The sequence below is a fragment of the Ceratotherium simum genome, chromosome 1, assembly GCF_057802395.1.
Source record: "Ceratotherium simum simum isolate JZ-2026a chromosome 1, ASM5780239v1, whole genome shotgun sequence".
NCBI lineage: Eukaryota > Metazoa > Chordata > Mammalia > Perissodactyla > Rhinocerotidae > Ceratotherium > Ceratotherium simum.
Window position 1 is genome coordinate 58139967 of NC_141900.1, and position 20131 is coordinate 58160097.

Sequence of the window (20131 nt, forward strand, 5' to 3'; positions counted from 1 at the left end):
GCATTCTTGTCCTGGCTTGTCGCTAACCCTCTCTGTGGCCTTGGCCAGGTCACTAACCTTTCTGGACCTTGGCTTCCTCATTGTGAGGTGAGGGGAGTTGACATCAGGATTCCTGCCTAAGATTTTTTCTCATCCAGTATTCTGTTTCTCTGACAACTTTGAAAACTTATACTTTTGAAACCCACATTAAAACCAGCATCCTCATCCTTTTCTCAATCAGCTTATTGATGTCAAGAGATGCGATCTGGAACGCCAACTGGTGAAAAATTAGCATTTGGAACATAATTTCTTAAAATGCCACACAGCGTCCCAGCGGCACCCAACCCTGTTTTGCACATAGGAAAATTGCATTTGATTTTTCAACATATTCTCTTGCAATCGCTTAGCGTCTTTGTGTCAGAGCTGGGAATTGAACCAATGTTTTAGGACTTCCAGACCTTTATTGTATCAATTAATCCAGATTGCCTGGGAGCAAAGAAAATAATCATTCAAGAGCTTGTGTAAAATAATCCACCATTAAAAAATCTCTGACTCACAGGCAAAATGTCATTTTTTTCCTGCATTTGCTTTATGGTTTAGGTTCTTATTGGAATGGTAAGATCTTGCTGGAAAAGAGGTTGGAGGGTGGTTACAGTTGGATGATAGGTGGGAAGGCTTTATTCTCCCAAGAATAGAGAATGTTCCCTGCTGAGAAGAATGCCAGCATATCTTTTACTGCCTTCTCTGTGGTTGCCTATGTTCTCTCTCTTGCCCGTGGAGCAATGTGACATCTCTTGCCCAGCCTCTCAGACACACAGCTAGCTGCTGAAGGCTTAACACTGCTTTCATTAGGACTTTCAAGTACATCTCTTAATGAAAGGCAGCAGTCTCGGTCCACTTCCCCATGGCAAGAACCAGCCGTGGAGTTCACAGGGATGCCTGCTCCCTTCAACTCCATGCAGAGCACTCCAGAGCCTTGGCATTTTGACTGTTCTCCAAAGCCAATGACCAGCCTGGTAGTGAAAGAAATCTGGGGACAGATGGTATGAAATTGAAATCACATCATCACTACCCTCTCCCAAAAGCTAGCCTGTTATTTTGGCAAATCTTCACAAAGCCACATGGCACTCATGCTGGTCTGATGGAGGTCTGCATCTTAAATGTGGATGTCTGAACATCAGGGCTGGTAGAGAGGTGGCACATTAAAGAGGAAACTGCATTAATGTCATGTGGTCCCTCTATGACAATCAGAACCACATGTAAATTTGAAGAAATCCACATGCCACCAGACAAATGGGAGGTCTCTCTTCACTTATAGACCCATCTGTTGTTGAAAAACAACCTTGTATTACTGAGAAGCCATTCTGTGTTGGAAAGGGAGCATAGTCCCTGAGATAAAAATGGCTGCAAATGTTCTTTTTTGGTTTTCTTCTTTGAATTTAGCTGCAAGATAGTCTAGCAGGTAAAGCCATCTGAAGCAAGCACACAGCATCATGAGAAGATATCAACATTCTCTTCTGATTTGCTGTAGATGTCTGACAACCTCTCTTTGCTTTACCTCTTCCGTTTGTAAAATAGGAATGGCCAGTGTTCACATTACAAACCGAATATTAACAGCCAGGGCTGCGTGCCTGTCCACTTCTGAAGGCACTAAGTGAAGGAATTGGAAGTGGAAGGAAGTGGAGTGCAAGGAAGTGAGAGGAGGAGGAAGGACCACCTGGCGCACCCTGGAGGAGTGGTGCAGGTTCCCAGCTAAATCTGCATGGTGCAGGTTCCACTTCTTCCAACCGCCAACTTTCATAAATGCCACCAACAACGTATGGAGTGATCAGGATGCTTTGGTTGGTACCAACTCCTAGCCTGGCGGCATTGGTTTATTTTCATGGCGAAAAATTCTATTTCCTCCTCTCTTAAATATTTCAAAATAGTGTGACTATTGCATAAGTCTATAAATGGAAAATTACTTAAAATTCTTCAAGCAAAGGATTTTTAAGAATATACAAAATTGCATACTACATTTCTCTAAGCTCTGACTCAAAAAAGCAAACGTAATTTATTAAAAGATGCATCTCTTATTCTATCTCATTGTCATTCCAAAAGGAGGGAGAAAAGCAGGTAATTTGGGGTTTGATGGTTTATATATATATGTGTGTGTGTGTCTACACACACACACACACACACACATATATAGTGAGGAAGGTTAGCCCTGAGCTAACATCTGTTGCTGATCCTCCTCTTTTTGCTGAGGAAGACTGGCCCTGGGCTAAGATCCATGCCCATCTTCCTCTATTTTGTATGTGGGATGCCTGCCACAGAATGGCTTGATAAGGGGTGTGTAGGTCCACGCCAGGGATCCCAACCCGTGAACCCCGAGCTGCCGAAGTGGAACCCAAGAATTTAACCACTGCTCCACCAGGCCAGCCCCTGATGGTTTATATTTAAAAATTCCTGCCTCACCACTTATTACTTGGATGATTAAAAAGAGTCTGAGCTTCAGTATTCTTATTTATAAAAATCAGCATAATAATAATAATAATCATTGTTATTATAATAGCAACTTTAAGAGATTATTGTGAAAATAAAATGTTACATGCTTTTTAAATTGTAAAGCCCTAACTAAAAGTTAGTTATTATTATCTATAGGGGGGAAAAAAACCAAGTAATTCACCAAAGTATCTGGAAAATATTTGTCTTTTGTATGGAGCTGTCATTAGTGCGGGATGCAGAGAAAAATCCTGAAAATATCAAGATGAGAAGTGAGCTAGTTTGAACAACTTCCCTGTCTGCATTTCTCTCTTTCTGATTATGTCTCCAAAAATTCCTTGTTTTTTGAGCATATTTCTATATGCTTCTTAAACTGGGAGACATTGCTGTCAAAGAACTCAAAATTGTGTTAGAGAAAATCCCCCTGACATCTCATATCTCTTCCAACACCCTTTCTTTGGAGATCAGACACTTTTTCCTGGAAAAATGCTCATTATTCAGAGGTTACTTTGCAATTTCCTTCAACTTCGGCTCGCCTGCAGGTTAAACTATGCCTTTATTTCAGGATACATGGAAAACTTTGAAGAATGAGAAATTGGAGTCAATTGTAGATGATCTTCTGGAATGGTACCAGCAAAAATAGGCTTTGACCATATCGTCTCCATCATGGTTGATTATAAAGGATTCGTCACTTTCTCACTCACTTTATTGTTAAAAATACTGGAGTCTTGAATTTCTAAACTAATAAAACTCCTTATGGACAGCACAATGTTCATTTAATAACTTATTCCTGACACAGACACATTGTATGAACATGCATCGATCACATTCTTAAATGGATCAGAGTACTGTATTTCTACCCACAGAATCAGAATTATCTCTGCCTCTGTAATGCAGGAGGAACACGAGGTTTTCTTTGGCTAATTCACAGGGAGAAGGTAGGAAAGACGGGACAGGAGATAAGAAGGTCTGGGGTTCAACAGAAAGGGGGCCCTGGATTTGGAGAAAAGGGGTCTGAGATGGCATATTATTTAAAGGACTGTGTCTCCTTAAAGTTATACACTGCCAAAAATCAGTATGGAAATTATAGTCTTTGGATTGAGTTGGGCATCACATGGAGGAAACAATTAGATGTTCTTAAAAATCTTCATTTTCGTCTAGATATTATAGAGACAAGCAGCTAACTTTAGCAATCCTGCTAGCTAAGCGTTCTGAAACTTTTCTGAAGGGACATGGTCAAGGATACTTTTGAAATTCTGATAAAGATCCCTCTTCCAGGATAAAAACAAGTACAAAACTTTGCCCAACAATTACAGGCGTTTCATGGATTGATTGGACTCCATATTACAAATATCTGTAGTATTTCTTTACCTCTTGAATTTACCTCTTATTTAGCTATTTTTCACATGAATGATGGACATGTTAACAGTGAAGAATTTCCTGATATGGAAAGCCATATGTCATAAATAGTATGTGATATTATTTATGTGATCAATAGTCTTGATAAATATTATGTCATGTGTGACAATAACTTTTCATTTCCAAACCTTTTTAGTCATGAGTAGACAGTAGATGACAAAGACATCACCCTTTTATTGATCTTTTAAATATTGTCAGGTTGATAAAAAATAAAACTATTTTCTGGAAAAGATTCCCCAATTCTTTGCTTTCCAGAAAGTATCTATTTCTTTGCATCTATCTATCTGTTTATTTAACTGTCAATCGTCACTGCAACAAGTTCTTTCTGAAAGAAGGAACAAGTAATATCAACTTGGCGGAGCAATCCCAATTTCAGAAGAAGCTAAAGAATATAGTAACTCCTTTTTGTGGAAAATAGGTCAGGACTAAAGTTCTTCCATAAGAAACAAATTTTCCACGCAAATAAAACCTTGGTTTTATTTTTGAAGTACAGTAGTGTATTACTTTTGAATAATGATGTAAGATTTAATATGCCAGTGTTTCTTCCCCATTTTGTTGAGAATTAAAGTACACCAAAACTCTTTTATAACATACTTTACAAATATATAAAGGTCTTTCAAATTCTATCAAAAGTTTTCATTTAATTAAATCAACTTTAAAAGATAGTTTTTATTCTGAAGTACATAGTTACATAAATTCATACTCTTCTTTGTTGACAATTTTTTAAAAAATAATTCTTATTATAAAAAATCAAAAGCATCTTATAGCCAAGTTAAGCTTTAAAAATTAATTTCAAATGATTAAAAAGGCATATTTTGCTTTTCTTGATTATATCACCAAGTAAATTATGGTATTAAAAATACCTAGGTCAGGAATTTACTCATGCCACAAAGTCTCCTCATATTATTTCTCAAAGAACCAAAAAAGGAAAATAATTATATCTGGGCAGATTATATAGGCGAGAATATTGTTTAATGGTACTTTAAATGGAGCCTCCAAGGTGCCTGCTCTGTATAAGAAAATAGCCCACAAAACATACAATTTATAAGTGGACTGTTCTGCATTTCTAGAGTGAATGTTTCATTTTCAGAATTAAAGATGTATAAAAATTATAGATCCCTGCTGGTGAAAGACCAGTAAACTTTCACATGTTCTGTAAAAATTTAAATGCTGGAGGCCAATACTCACAAAATTTAATGATCTTTCTCCTAATAAAAGCCAACTTGTTTAAAACAAAAAAATAAGGAAAAGAAAAGAACATATACATGCTCAGGGCAGTATTTTCAAATTTTTAAAAAAGGAGAGTGTGTGAAATCCCCTATTTTATATATGTATATACATATATATATATATATATATATTTTTTTTTTTGTGAGGAAGATCAGCCCTGAGCTAACATCCATGCTAATCCTCCTCTTTTTGCTGAGGAAGACCGGCTCTGAGCTAACATCTATTGCCAATCCTCCTCCTTTTTTTCCCCAAAGTGCCAGTCGATAGTTGTATGTAATAGTTGCACATCCCTCTAGTTGCTGTATGTGGGACGTGGCCTCAGCATGGCCAGAGAAGCGGTGCATCGGTGCACGCCCGGGATCTGAACCCGGGCCACCAGCAGCGGAGCACATGCACTTAACCGCTAAGCCATGGGGCCGGCCCTGCTTTATATTTTTAATCTGCTCATGTTTGTTAAAATCAATTCTATTCATAGGAATAACTGGAAATGTGAAATAAATACCGGTGTGCCCGGCCCACCTTGTCATACTTGGCTTTGAAGGAAGTCAGTTCTTGTTGGAAAATGACAACAAGGTTAAATAAGAATGGACTTGGTTTGTTAATGTTTATAAAGTAAAAAAAAAAAAAAAAAAAAGAGGAGGGGCAACAAAAACCCACAAAAACTCACTTTCTTTTCAATGTTTCTTACTAAACTTAAGGATTTTATGCAACTGGGTGCTTGATCAGTATCCACAGTATACGCCTGATGACTGAGTTGTACGCTGAGTTTCTCTTTCGTTATTCAGAACTCAGCTCTTCTTCTCCTAGAATCAAATATTCCATTGGGTGGGAAGATTCCCTGGCTGGCTCACAAAATTCAAAATAAGCCACAATTTAGCTTGCCCTATATAGGAGTAGCATTTAAGCAGCAATCAGGTAAAACACTTTCTATAGACAAATGTATCCTCTATCCCATCTCAGGGGTTTCAGAAGTATTTCCACCTCTGGGGCCGTAGGAGTGGCTGGGGTTGAAGGGAAGTGGGAAGGACAGGGTAGTTAATCTTGAAGACCATGACCTCCTAAATTCTCTAGTATTGTCAAAAAAGATAAAATCATGACTCTCATAAAAATATAAAATGAACTCGTGTCAAAGATTTTTTAAAACTCATTAATTAATGAGGGAACAAGTAAGATGTTACCATAGGGTCAAAGAATTCAATAAACCACACATTTACGGGCAATAAGGAATGCTGAGATGAATTTACACAGAAATGCAAAAGGAACTATCCATAGGGCAATGATCAATTACATTCCACCAGACCTAATTAATTTGCATTTCTATTAATAAGAATCATTTTCCTCATCAGTTTTCTGCAACTTGCAGAATTATAAAAAAGCTTAAAAACAATGAAAGGTAGAAATAACCACAAGGATGCATTAGACAGGACACTCGGTAACTTCTAGTTTATCATTTCAAAGTGTTTCACAATTTTTCCTGATAATATGTATAACAAGAGTCCTTTCAGGTCAATCATATCCCTGATATTGTGAATTGGGGAGGAAATACTGAATTCCAGATGGCAATACCCCCACTCTATTAATAAGGTCTATACCAGGGCTGTCCAATAGAAGTATAATGCAAGACACATATGTCATTTTAAATTTGCTGGTGGCCATCGTAGGGGAGGGCCACTCTATACCACATTTAAAAAAAATAAAAAGAAACAATTATAATTAATTTTAGTAAAATATTTAAATATATGCAAAATATCATTTCAACATATAACATAAGAGAGAATTAATAATAAGGTATTTTACATTTCTTTTTGTTCTGAGTCTTCAAAAGCCAGCACATCTGGCTTTTTACACTTACAGCACATCTTAATTTGGACTAGCCACATTTCAAATGCTTTACTAGCCACATGTGGCCAGTGGCTACCAGACAGCATGGTTCTCTATAAATCAAACATTTGTGAGCTAGCAAAGTTTTATATTTTTGGAATATCAATTAAAACATTTAGGTCTGTCCCAGCCCCTTCATGCCCATACCATTATTTCCAAGGTAGCCAGGTTCCCAGATTTCCTCATTTTGGAATGAGGCATGATCAATGCCCAAGGAAACTATCATCTGAAGTGGTTGTCTAGTGTGAATTTTCTCATTAGCAGTCTGTATCTGTACTGCTGTCTTTTCCCAGGAGACCATAAGTGAGAGAGAGAGCAATGAGAGCACAGGGACATAGCGATAACCATAATAATAAACATCATATTGCTTTGCCTGTCACCTGAGTGTGACAGCGCCCATCAAAAACATTAACTTTTTCATTTTCATGTCACCCTTGTGAGGTAAAGACGGGAGGGACATTTCTCATAGTCCCTCATTCACTGCAGAATGACAAGAGATGTTTTTCTTCCAAGCAAGAGAGTAACTAAGGTATATCCACCTCAGCGTTTTGTAGATTGCATAGGCCTCAACTGGGCCCAAATGGATCCAATTCAGAGTTCTGCCTCTAGAAGGAAGAAAGGGCCTTCTCCACAGCATGGCCACCGTAGCAGCCTGCTGGGTTGCAGCATAGCGTCCCCAGCGCCAGGCCGATGCTGAGGAAGAAGGAAATAGAAGGGAGCCCAGCTTCTCTGCTGAGCCAGAGCAGGGATGGTGCTGGGAACCTCCCTCTTCAAACCAGCATTTTCATAATCTTGGTATTTATTTACTGCTCTTTACTGGCCCTCCTCCCCACAGGGATTTCTGAGAAAAGGATGAAAGGCCAAGGGTCAGACAGCCCACTGGGATCCCTGATAAAAAACTTTATTTCAGATAGTTCTGGAGTAACACTTGGAATTCTTCCTTTCCTAGTATAGTTCTGGTGTTTTATATAATCTAAGCTAGGAGAATAAGCCATAGGGCTGTGCGGTGTGTGTGTGTGTGTGTCTGTGTAAGAGAGAGAAAATAGCCAAAGGCTGCCCGGAGACCTAAGATCTTTTCCCCTCCTCATTTTCCTAGAAACTCAGGGACTAAAGTCAGTGCCCCATGGACCAGTGGCCTACAGATTGCCTTTCAATCCCCTCCCACTCCCCTTATGCCCTCTCTTGACCTTTCAAAAGAGCATGCAACTCATTCTGCTCCCCACCCATCCAATCAACTATTTTGACTCTGGTGGCTGCCATTGGCGATAGTCACTTCCTATGCATGAATAGCACTTTTACCACCTGGGCGACAGTCATCCCATTCAACTGGCAGCCTTCGTCTGTATTTAACATTAGCTGCTCCATAATACCCTATTGAGGACTAGGCCCTATAATGTTTGCATAAGGAGGGGAGCAGTTAAGAAAAGACGACATGTGCTGAATTCAAGAAGGGGGCTCTTTCTTTCCTACTATAAACAGAAATGATTGTAAAACCAGAACCCAGAAAGAGCTCCTCACCCTTCCCTTTGGCGCGAGGGGGTTTCGTTTCCCTGCAAGGCCTACTCTTGGAGTTGCTGACTTCTCCAGGTTTTTACTGCATTCCAGAGAGGGAGATAGAAACCAAAGCAAACAAAGTGCCCCCAAAGGACCCTCTCCTCCCTCCAAAAAGCTTCTATTTTTAATTTTCTGCAGCTTTTAAAACAGTTGAGTGGGAAGGTTTCAACAGTCTGTGGTGGAAGAGAATTCCTGCTTTCTCTAAGGACAGCCACTTCAGATAATCCCAGCTGGCAACGGGACTCCAGGGCCAGAGCTGGGCTAAGGGGTTTTCTTGGCAGTTTCTTTTCAGCACATTCTGTCATCACAAAGTAACTTTTAACAACTGTGTTTTCCTCGCCACAAAGGAGTAGAAAGCATGTTTTAAGCTGATGGCTAACTGCGTGCAAAATGCACCTCCTTTTTCCCCTGAGCATCTGGCTCTAAGACTAAAAACGCGTTTCCCTGGTGCTTGGCGCCTTATGTGGGTGCTTGACTTTAAGCCAGGCATCCCTAGACTCCCTATAGGGTTTCTCACGTTCATCCACATCCACCCTACAAGGTGGGTGGCAAACGGGGAGACCATCTTCCTCAGGTGGGGAAACAGGGCAGAACCACAGAACACGGCAAGTGGTTTTCTCATGCATGTATGGAGAATGTTAGCAGCAAAAGTAAATATTCTTTCCGTGGCTTTGTCTGGTGTGTGGCCTTATGGCCACACTCTCACGCATTACAGGGTGCCATCCTGTAGGCATCAGATGTGCATTTGCTGTCCACCTGCCAAGACATGCATTTGGTAGACATTTGTTTAACTGCTGCCACGTACCATGCACTCTGTCTCCCAAAAGCCTGCTGGGCTCCCACACAGGCCTACTGAGGTTGAAGCAGCATGGACACCGCTGAACACAGGGACCGCAAGGAACGGCAGAATTTCTTAGGATTTCCTCCATTTCATCCCAGGCTGCCTTTGCTGAGCTGTCTGTGTACCCAGAGGGCTGACTTTCAAAAAGACATAATTAAGGCAATTGGCCGTAGAATGATCTAGACCCAAATAACCTCTCAGGGTTCCTAAGGACAGGACTTGAAGCTTGGGAAGGAAGCACCAAATGAGCTGCAGGCGTGAAGGTGATGAGAAGGGCTCCAACGTTGTGGAGAGCTAGGCAGCCCAGATTTCAAAGTTATTTCTACCTCCTAATGTTACAGCCATTAAATCAAGAATTTAAATCTTTAGCCAAAATGCCCCATTTCCTAATACAGAGTTCTCACTTGGCAGAATGCTGCTTATAAATGTCTCCCACTCTTTCCTCTTCTCTCCAGCTTTCAGAGCTCAACCAAAGCCCATTTCATAATGAAAAAAAAAGGAACAAAGCAGTAGAAACCAAAAGCACTGATGTGTCTGGGCTCATCCCTTACCCCGTTATTTCATATCAACTTTGAATCCAATAAAGCCTAATAGTAATTCAGCCATGAACTTGTTGCATAAACCGGGAGAGATTTGGAGCATATGTTTCCAATTCATTTACACTTGACTCATCAAAATAGGTTGCTTTTTTTTTTTAAAGAGCTATTTGATGTTTAAGGAATTATTCCCACCTTTTAAAATAAACCTTTCGAGTCTTTCTCCATTCATAACAGGAAGCTGCAGAATGCTAAGAGAATAGGAACTCAAGTGCAGGAAGGTTCAGGGACGGTTCAAAACTCAGAGCCATGAATTTAGAGAGGGTTCAAAAGTTGGCAGAGTGAGCCCTCTTCATCCCTACCCACAAATAATAAATAACAATCACAACAAGGAAAAGGAGAGAGAAAAAGCCACGGAAAGCCATAACTCATCCTGTCCCCAGCCTTACAGCGCTCTCCAATAAAGCAGGACTTCTTCGGAGAACTTAGGTTGTGCTGCCTGCAGGGAGCTGAGCTCGTCTTCTGTCGTAAATTACCTCGCTGGGGCTAAGCTTTCCACCAGGTCCCACAGACAGGCAGCTCTGCCAGACCCATCACCCAGCTCTGTGCTTCTTAAATTATCCTTCATTTGGTTGTGACAACTGAAAAGCTAGAGGGAGAACGATCACCCCAAATCTGACCTTCCCATACCACGAAGTCTTTTTTTATAAGGAACTACACCACAAGCGACACAATAGCATTCTATTTGCAAACAAAAAAGGGGGAAAAATAGAGCTTTCTATACACTTCTCCAAATAAATAGTGCACGGTTTTCAAACTTGTCCACACCAAAGATTTTTTTTCATTGCCATGTGACCCTAAATCCTTTTCCCAACCGAGATAGCCTTAGTGAACATTAAAATCATCATAAGCGAGGATTGCAGGAAGATTTAACTTTCCCCTTCATTTTCAATTTGCAATCAACAGCCTTGCTGTAGCTTTCAACCATATTCAGATGTGTACACACACAGACAGGCGTGAACACAAACTGAGGGTCTAGAATATTTGAGTAAATGGCTGCAGTGCCTTGAAATGTGATCAAGCCTCAAGAGCAGGTACCAGGCCAAGAGAAATAACTCTTATCCATAAAAAGTTCCATAATAAATCAGAAAGCCTTTTCTTCCATATGTCACCTGACATGTTTAATTTGTCTGCTTTGACAGAATTGTGGCAAGCAGAGCTGACTGTTGGCGAAATTAGAATGGGCCTTTGTGAAGAAGGGCAAGACTTCGGGCATAGAAGGTCACAGTGAAGGGGCACACGTAGTAGGCTTCTGATAAATGCTTGCGGGCTAGCTCGGTGTGATGGAGGGTACAAAAGAAGGGAACAAAGATTTCAGACGTTACAGGTTTAAAACACATCAAACCAATGGGCAGACACAGTAACAGTCATATTGTCCAAGAAATTTAACTTCTTCCTTTCTTCATTTGCTTCTCTCTGGAATTTGGCCTTTGTCATAAACGCTAGGAAATAACATAGACCTATTCATTTTCACTTCAGCATTTTACTTCTGGAGCACAAGATTTACACCACAGACAGGAAAATGTGCTCTTTCCAATGTCTGCACCTTGTGAACAAGGGGAAGCCAGTGGATTTATTAGTGTCAGGTTGGCTAACCTTGGAGCTGGTCATACAATTTGTTGTGAAAGGAAGAGCTCTTTACCTGGAGAAGGAATACACCTTGATCCTGCCAGCAAAATGGCTTATAAATACCTACACTTTATTTAGGAAGAGGGATCATGGTTACTATCTGTGAAGCCCATTACTCCCTTCCCTGCACCAGCTGGAACACCCTAATTACCACGGCATGACAAAGACTAGATTACCTTCCCTTTACCTCCAAATCTTTATGTGAGGTAGATCATTTAATCTTACCCTGTAAAGTAGGAATACTCTATCCCCAGTTTTGCAGATGAGTAAACAGACATGGACAGAGATCAAGTCATTATCACAAAGTCGCCTAGTGGCAAGACCTAGACTCAAATCCAGACCACCCACCAGGCCACCCACGTGTGAGACAAATCCCCTCAGTCAGAGACGTTTTAATGAGAAGATTATTTAGGGCAGATTATTATTCAATTTACCATCATTTATATACATATACCTTAATTCTTTATTTTTGCTCATTTCCTTTTTTCTGTTTCTAATACAATTGAAATGTAGTACACATACATAAAAGTACATAAATATTCAGCTCCACGAATTTTCACAGGGTGCATGGACCAGCATGTGGATCAAGACACAGATCATTTCCAACCCACAAGCCTCCCTTGTGCCCTCCTTCAAGTCATTACTCTCCCATCCCCCACAACCAGCATCCTCCTTTCCCCATTTTTTGCCAGGAGATGGGAGGAAATATTTGGTTATGAGCACACCGTGCTTTGGAAGCAGACCGCCTGGGATGAAATCCCAATACACCTTCTAAAAATTGTACATCCTTGGGCAAGTTACTTAAATTCTCTATGCCTCAGTTTTCTCAACTTTAAAATAGGGATATTAATAGAACCTACCTCATGAGGTCGTGGTGAAGATTAAATGCCATGGTACATTGAGAGAGCTTAGATCAGGGTAAATGGAAAGCTCACGGTAAGCCGTCAGGAAGCACTGGCTATTATTATTGCTGGAACATTTCTCCCCACTCCCAGAGACCGTCCAAGGGAGACCAAGAAGATACAAAGAGAGCAGAGCAAGAAAGATGACAAAGGAGAAGGAGATAGAGGAATTCCAACCAAGCACATGCTGTATATCAACGTAAGAATAAACCCAGCTCTAGATCGGGCAGAGGATCAGAGCTGAACAAGTTGAGAACGAGCTAAACCAGACAGCTTTCCAGGAGCACAGAATCAAGTTTTCAGAGTAAAACTATTATTTGAAACATCGTGTATTTTCTCATCAGTCCTATGTAGCCTCCATACATGTACAAATATACATGCCAAAGATGAGCAGGCACGAATACTTTTATAGATCATCCATGAACTTTCCATGACTCCTAATAGTCTAGAATTGAATGTACATTTTAAAATTTCCTACAATAGAAAGAAATGGGTGTGGAGTTTTTTCTGCCCAATTTACAATTTAATTCCTGCTGTAACTTTTTAGGTAGAATAGATTCAGGCATTTTTCCATGTCACATTTCTTTTGTTTTTGCGCCACTTGAAACATTTTTTATCCGTCTAATTTAGGACTTCTCAAAATTCTCTGCAGTGTAAATCAAAAGCAAATAGCTTGTTCAAAGCATACGTTCCGAGAAACCAGAAGGCTCAGGAAAATAAAAACTCAAGATTAAGAACTTGCTGTGCAAATATCATTTTTTTTCCCCCAGCCCAAAGGATGCATTTACTGCAACCTCTACGTCTTTTATGAAATACTTAACCAAGTTATCCAAGTTAAAAAAGAAAAGGGAAGGAGAATAAAAACATATTTCAAGTAATATTAAAAATGACAAGCATATAATACCAATTTGAATAGCGAGTTGACTACAACAAAGGATTCACATAATTTAGGTTCCCAACAACTATCAAATAGATTGAGGCCTGATATATTGAGTTCTTAGGTGGTAATTGGGTTTAGGAAAACAAAATGGATAAGAAAAGAGGCTCAGCCTTGACTGTTTCTTTCTCTCTCTGTCTGTCTGTCTCTCTCGTCCTTACCCACCCTCTCTCTCCTCTGCAGTTTTTCTTCTCTCATTTGATTGTGAGGTAAGCAGACCAGAGATAACTAACTATTAAACTCCAACGCCATGCACTTTCCAGTTCTGATAGATCTTTGTAACGCAATAGAGATAACATTACTTACAGAGATTTTTGACAGCGTGGCCATGTGGCCGGCCAGGCCCTCTGTCTAAAAGGAACAAAACGCTTCCTTCCTGGGTGGCTGGCTGTGAGCTGGAACAGTACATGATGTTCAAGATAAGAAAACGGAAGTTCCAAGCACTGAGCTTGTAGTTTAACCAAATGAGGTAAAATAAGGAATGGCCGGACAGAGAGAAGCGGCGTTATCTGCAGCGGTGTGTCAGAGCTGGTGCAGGAGTTCGGAGCTGGACAGCCTCTCCCTCAGTCATGAGCGGGAAGGCCTCGTCCCAGCTCCTTAGCTCTGCGTAGATATAAATATGAGATGAAGCAGCTTTGTTACCTTTTAGGGATATTGTAAATACCAAAGAGATCATTATAAAGGGATTCTTAATGCCCTTGAGCTTGCTTTGAAAGATGAAGTAAATTGAATTTATAATTTCCAGTCCAGCAGCTAAAGATTGTGTCCACCCGTTTCTAAAACCCGGGATTACCGTTTGATCTCTTAGATCCCTCCATCCCTTTAGACAATTGGGCTCACTCTGAACAGGAGGCTGGCCATCATCTCAGCCGTGGCAATTGGTCTCTAGACTTGAACTTGTGTGACCCACCCCTGGACCACATGCCCAACTTCTGTCCAGAACAAGCTCTGTTCACCACAGCCTTCTACTGAACCTCAGATTCCTCATCTGTAAAATGGGGATGATAACAAGATTAGTTCCTGCCTCGTGGGGGTATTTCTGCTCAGCCTGCTGCAACCTATAGGTGAGCAGGGTAATAGACGTATTTGGCCATAATTAGCTCTGTGACCCTCAGCAAGTCACTTAACTCTCTGGCTCTCCATTTCCTCATCTGTAAATGGGAAGAATAAGACCTACCTCTTAGTGAGTTCAATGGCATGTGACTCAGTAAGTTATTATTGCTGACTTGGCTCCTCCTGTTTTGCCTCACATTTTTAGTCTCTCTCGTGTTCATGGGAACCTGACAGGAGCCAGTGATGCCCTGGCTTTATCCTTGGCTCTCTTCCAGGGACACAACTTAAATTCTCCCCCTTGTAGACCAAGGGGCTCCCACCAACTCAAGTCCTACCTGTCTGGCCAAAGCTCACATGGACCTGATCATCCCCTACCAGAGGAAGGTGGGGTGGGGTATGGATTGACCTCAGTCGGGTGCTGTATTCTGTCTCCACTTTCTACTCTGCCTCTCTCTCAGGTAAAAATAGACCTCTCCTCAGTCCCTAGACTCTCCTCCTTGATTCCTTCCTTATGCTGTCTTCTCGGGTGGTGCTCTCCAATTGGTTTTTCAGGTGGTCCTTTCAGTAAAACATTTCTGAGTGCAGATACTAGCATATGTTTACATACTTATAAATTATATGCATATAGTGTTCTGCTGATACGAATTGTGCATTCTGAAAACACACACACTACACAGAAATTTTAAAAGAACGAGATTAAAAAGTAAGTAGAAAAAGGAATTCTATCATTTTCTTTATGCATCCCAACAAATCATCTTGGGCTCCCTCTGCTGCTATCCAACCTCCCTGGTCCTGTGGGAAAAATATTTTCCTGTGGGATCCTGGATGTCCCACCTTTGTGAGAGATTTGCACACACCATAACCCAAGATCAGGTCCACTGACCAGAATGAGCCTCCATTCTCAGCACAGTAACATCCCGTCATGTCAGGGTCAGCTTCAGGGGTGTGTGACCTGTGCAGTTGAACAGGACCCCACGCTTGGTTAAATCACAGCTGTCCCCACCTTAATGTTCTTAAAAATTTTAGCCTTGAACTTGTGAGGTCCAATGGGACAATGGAGCATGCATCTGAGTAGAGGAGATATGCAAATACGTGTGTCCCCTATTCCTTGCGGCACCATTCACGTATAGCTTGGGTGGTGCTTCATGAGCACAGTATTCTGGTGGACCCACCTTGTGTGGGAATTTCGTGAGACTCAAAGTGAGCACAAAGTAAGCGTGTTATGAAAGCCATCTGCTTCCAGAGTGTGGTAGAATGTGCACGTTTTAAGAAGTGAAATGAAAACAATTGAGTTAGTTTTGTGAAGTGTTTCGACTGTTCTGGAAAGAATTAAATTCATATGCATGTATGTGCTATGAAAAACAAATTGCATAATTTCAGTGATTCCGCACACAAGTTAAGTGCTCTTATATTTCTATTTAAAACTGACATTCCACAATGTAAAGATGAATGGTATAATTCATGCTAATAATTTAAATTTTTAATTTTTATTGACTTAAAATTACATTAGATAACAAATGAAAAACACCATGACAATTTGAGAGACAGACTGTGCAAGAAAGGAAAAGGTTTTATATTTTAATACCTTTAATGCCCTTTTTTCTTGCTTTTTGAACAAAGGGCTTCACATTGTTATTTTACACTGTAACCACCTCTGCCCCTGGTCCCCTGACCTATCTCCAAACGACCAACCTATCTCTATCAAGAGTGAGTCCACCCCACCTCCTTCTCTCAGTGGAAGAGAGAAGATTCTTCCTCCACTTTGCCCTACGAAAAGATCTGTCCTTCCAAGACCATGGTTAGTACATTCAGTTGATTTCACGCTTCACATTTCATTCATTCAACAAATGTTTGCGTATTTATATAGTTAAAAATGTAAATAATAAAATGTGAAATATTTACCCAAGAGAATAGGTAACTCTTTCACTCTGTTTCTGACACAGCCAAAAATTCTTGCTGAAATGGAAAGATCTCAGTTCAAAAGAATACTGCTATTGAAACTTGAGGGCTGAGCTCTGGATCAACTACCCTTCAGAATTCTTTACCCACACCCAGAAGCTAATGATTTCCAGAGATGGCCACAGCAAAGAATTCACAGGAACCTGGGTCACTGTGTCAAGGATCATGTCAAGAAGAGAAGGTCACCAGTTCCAAATGTTTCAGAGGTGAAAAGGTCATTCTTATAAATACCGTATCCTCCACATTCAGCACACCATGGTACGTGCTTTGTCATAATTTGGAGGGCCACCAGCTGTCACCAATGGAGCCTCCAACCAAATGAAATTCCTCAGTCTTCACCAGCCAGATGTCACTCCTACATCTTGGTTGACAGCTTCTTCCAGGAGTGGACATGGGTCAGGTTTTGGCCTCTGGAATCAACTAAGTCAATGGTTCAGAAAGTGTAGTCTAGGAACTCCTGGGGGTTCCTGAGACCCTTCCAATGGGTTCATCCAGTTAAAACTATTTTCATAATAATACTGAAATATTATTTGCCTTTTTCACTTTCATTCTATCATGAGTTTACAGTGTAGTTTTCTAGAGGCTATCTGATGCGATGAGTTCATTGTTCTAATGGCTAATGAATGGAATGAGTATTCTTGTATTTTAAAGATTTCTCCATTTTAATTTTCAATATGGTTAGTATTTATAGATATAACCCAGATAAACATAAGCTCTCTTGGGTCATCAGTAATTTTTAAGAATGTAAAGGGGTCCTAAGACAAGAATGTTTGAGACGTGCTGGACTAATTGAAGTAGGTTTTCATCACTTTTTCCATTTCTTCAGAGACAGATCTACCCTCTCCTTCCCAAGAGAATTCTTTCTCCCAGTTCCAGCAGTTACCAGTGATCCTTATATCTCACTAAGGAGATTACCATGCCAATGACCAACAGGCAGATAACTATAATTCAGCCTTCACATCATTTCCGCAAACAAAATACTAAAGGAATACACCTATAGCACTTTGAAGAGTGTCTCTTCATATGACATAAGCCTCAAACTATGTTTTGTGTGAGCAATGGGGTTTTAAATGTCTTTGCATAAAGAAAGGTCCAGTACATACTAATTTTTAAAGAACATTTTGAAAATATTACCTGGTTTCCCCAAACCAAAAAAAAAATTCACTTAAATAAATTGCATCTGACAGAGCATATCCCTGGAAAAGGAAATCTCTACTACTTCCTAAAGAATGTCTCCAACACACACACGAAAGCTTTCATGAATACATATGGTATTTAATGCATACCTGTTACAGAACAACCAATGCTTTTACCTTTTCATGAACTGTGAGTCATTCTCTTGCCCCAAAGAGGGCTTTCTGAGCTTCATAAATATTGATCCTACTCCCCAAATTCTAACAGACAGTTTCCTCAAATATGAGTGATACTTCTCAACTTCACTCTTTATTTTCTATGTTCAGTCACATTGTCGACTACCACAGAAGAAAAAGATATTCCATATAGATGAACACTCCTGATAACTGAAGCTTAGCCACTTCAAATACCAAGTCATACTTTTCTTCATTCATTCAAAAACATTCCTGGACCATGAGCCAGGAACTGTGCTGGGCTTTGAGCATACAACGACAAATAAAGCAAAATGTGCCCTCAAAATAGCTCACATTCTACTGGATGTTGAATAGAATTTGTCCTAAGTTTAATCCCAATGGTCTTAAGAGTGATATGTGCGAAGAAAATGTTAGAACTTCTAATTTAATTTTTATCTTGTGTATGTTTTATGATGTAAACAATATACTAGTTCAGTAGCACCAGCATAAATTATAAATAAATAAAAATACACATCTATTGAAAGTGAGTACCCCCCAAATTGTTACTGATGGGTGTGGAATTAAAAAAGGTTAGAGACACTGATTGAACACACTTTGCTAGGCCTCCTTTTTTAAAAAGGAGTCAGTCCGTGTCCTCATGAACACTTCCTTGGCAGTTCAGCAGCTGCCTGGAAGTTAATCATAAAATTGGTATATGCTCTTAGCGGGCGGCTGTAAGGGAATTTAGAGATGATATACTAGGCCTTTTCTTTTACAGAAACAGCCAGGCCCAGAGCAATAAGTGACTTGCCTAAGCCATTTCCCAGTTTGGTGAAGGAGTTAGCAACGTTTTTGAAAGTGTGATTCTGAGTCACCATCACGGTGGGAGGGGCCTTGTGAAAATGCAGAATCCTGGGCTGAGGATCTGGACGTGTTTGAGCAGAACCTCCAGGGGCCGGGCCCAGCTCTAGGCTGCATATTTACACCAAGCTCCCCAGGAGGGTCCAAGCACTCTGGGGTTGGAGAACCATAGGAGTTGGGAGATGGAGACTTGGCCAAGGTCTTTGTGTTCCCAGTGCCAGGCTCTCTCCTTCACGAATGTTGTCTCGGCTTTTAGAGCAGGAACTACGGTGTCGAGAAGAAGAGGTGCCACGCTGTTGGACACTATTGGCTGTGAATTGCTGATATTGCTATTTCTGGGACTGCTTTTCAGGGGCTTGTTTTTCTCTCTTCCTTTAATGTCAGGCTGTTTGCCGTCATTTCTTCCTGCCTTCAGTGTGATCACTACTAATCTCTCGTCCCCTCTAATTGTCTGCTTTTAATTTGTTGTGGGCTGGGAGACTACATAAGTGGGCTTGTTAGGAGTGCGTGTTAATTAAGAGTCAATTAGACATAGTTAAAAGTGCATTGCTTTGTGACTGCTGTTTCCGCTGCTTAGAGCCTGTTTTGCTTCCTTCCTGCTTCTCAACTGAGTTCCAGAAGGCGGAGGTTGAGGGACGCCTGACCTCTGGATAAGTGGGGCACTAGGATATTTACTTTCTTGTCACAATTCAGTGCTGTCAAAGCTCAGGGAGTCTGGTCGGCCCCCCAGAGGAGCCAGTGTGCTTAATGATTCAGGACACCTGGGTCTGACTTGCTCCTCCTGCGTTTCCCTGGGCTCAAAGTGATTTACAGGAAGAGGGGATAGGATCCAGGAGGCAGGAGGAAGGGTCCACTCTCCAGGGTGGACCAGGAAGTAGGAATCGGCTCCTCTGAGAAATACACTAATTTCCAGTTCAAGAAGGGTCTAGGTCTGTCACCCTGTAATAGCCACCAGGGAATCGCAGCCATGACACCCACAAGGGTAAATCTGACTGGAGAACGTGGGGGTGGGGGGAGCTAAGAGATGGGCATGAGGGGGAGAGGAGGGCCATCTCTAGCCTAGAAAGCACAATCAATATATTTAACACTAAAGTTCATTCCATGCAAGAATACTGCTATTTTTTTAAAAAACCTTCAGTATATAACAACATCTTTAGAGCCTAAGCTTTATTTGTCTGTGTTGCTGTTGTTAAAGGATGTAAAGACAATCATGAAGATCGTAAAATTTTCATCTTCATCTTGTATTGGGAAATGAAAATTAATTGTCCTCACAATGCCCCAGGATCCTTCACCCTTCTTTCATTATACGTAAATATACAATCTTTTGAACTGAGACAACTCTTCTATCTTTCCAAAGTTATAAAATGACAAAAGTAAAAATGAAATGGAACCCGAGGTCAATATTATTTTACTTCATGGGGTTCTGTGCTTCTTGTGAACTAATTTCTTGTTTTTCCCCAAAAAAGTAATATCTTTTGCTAATATCCCAGGTTGGGACA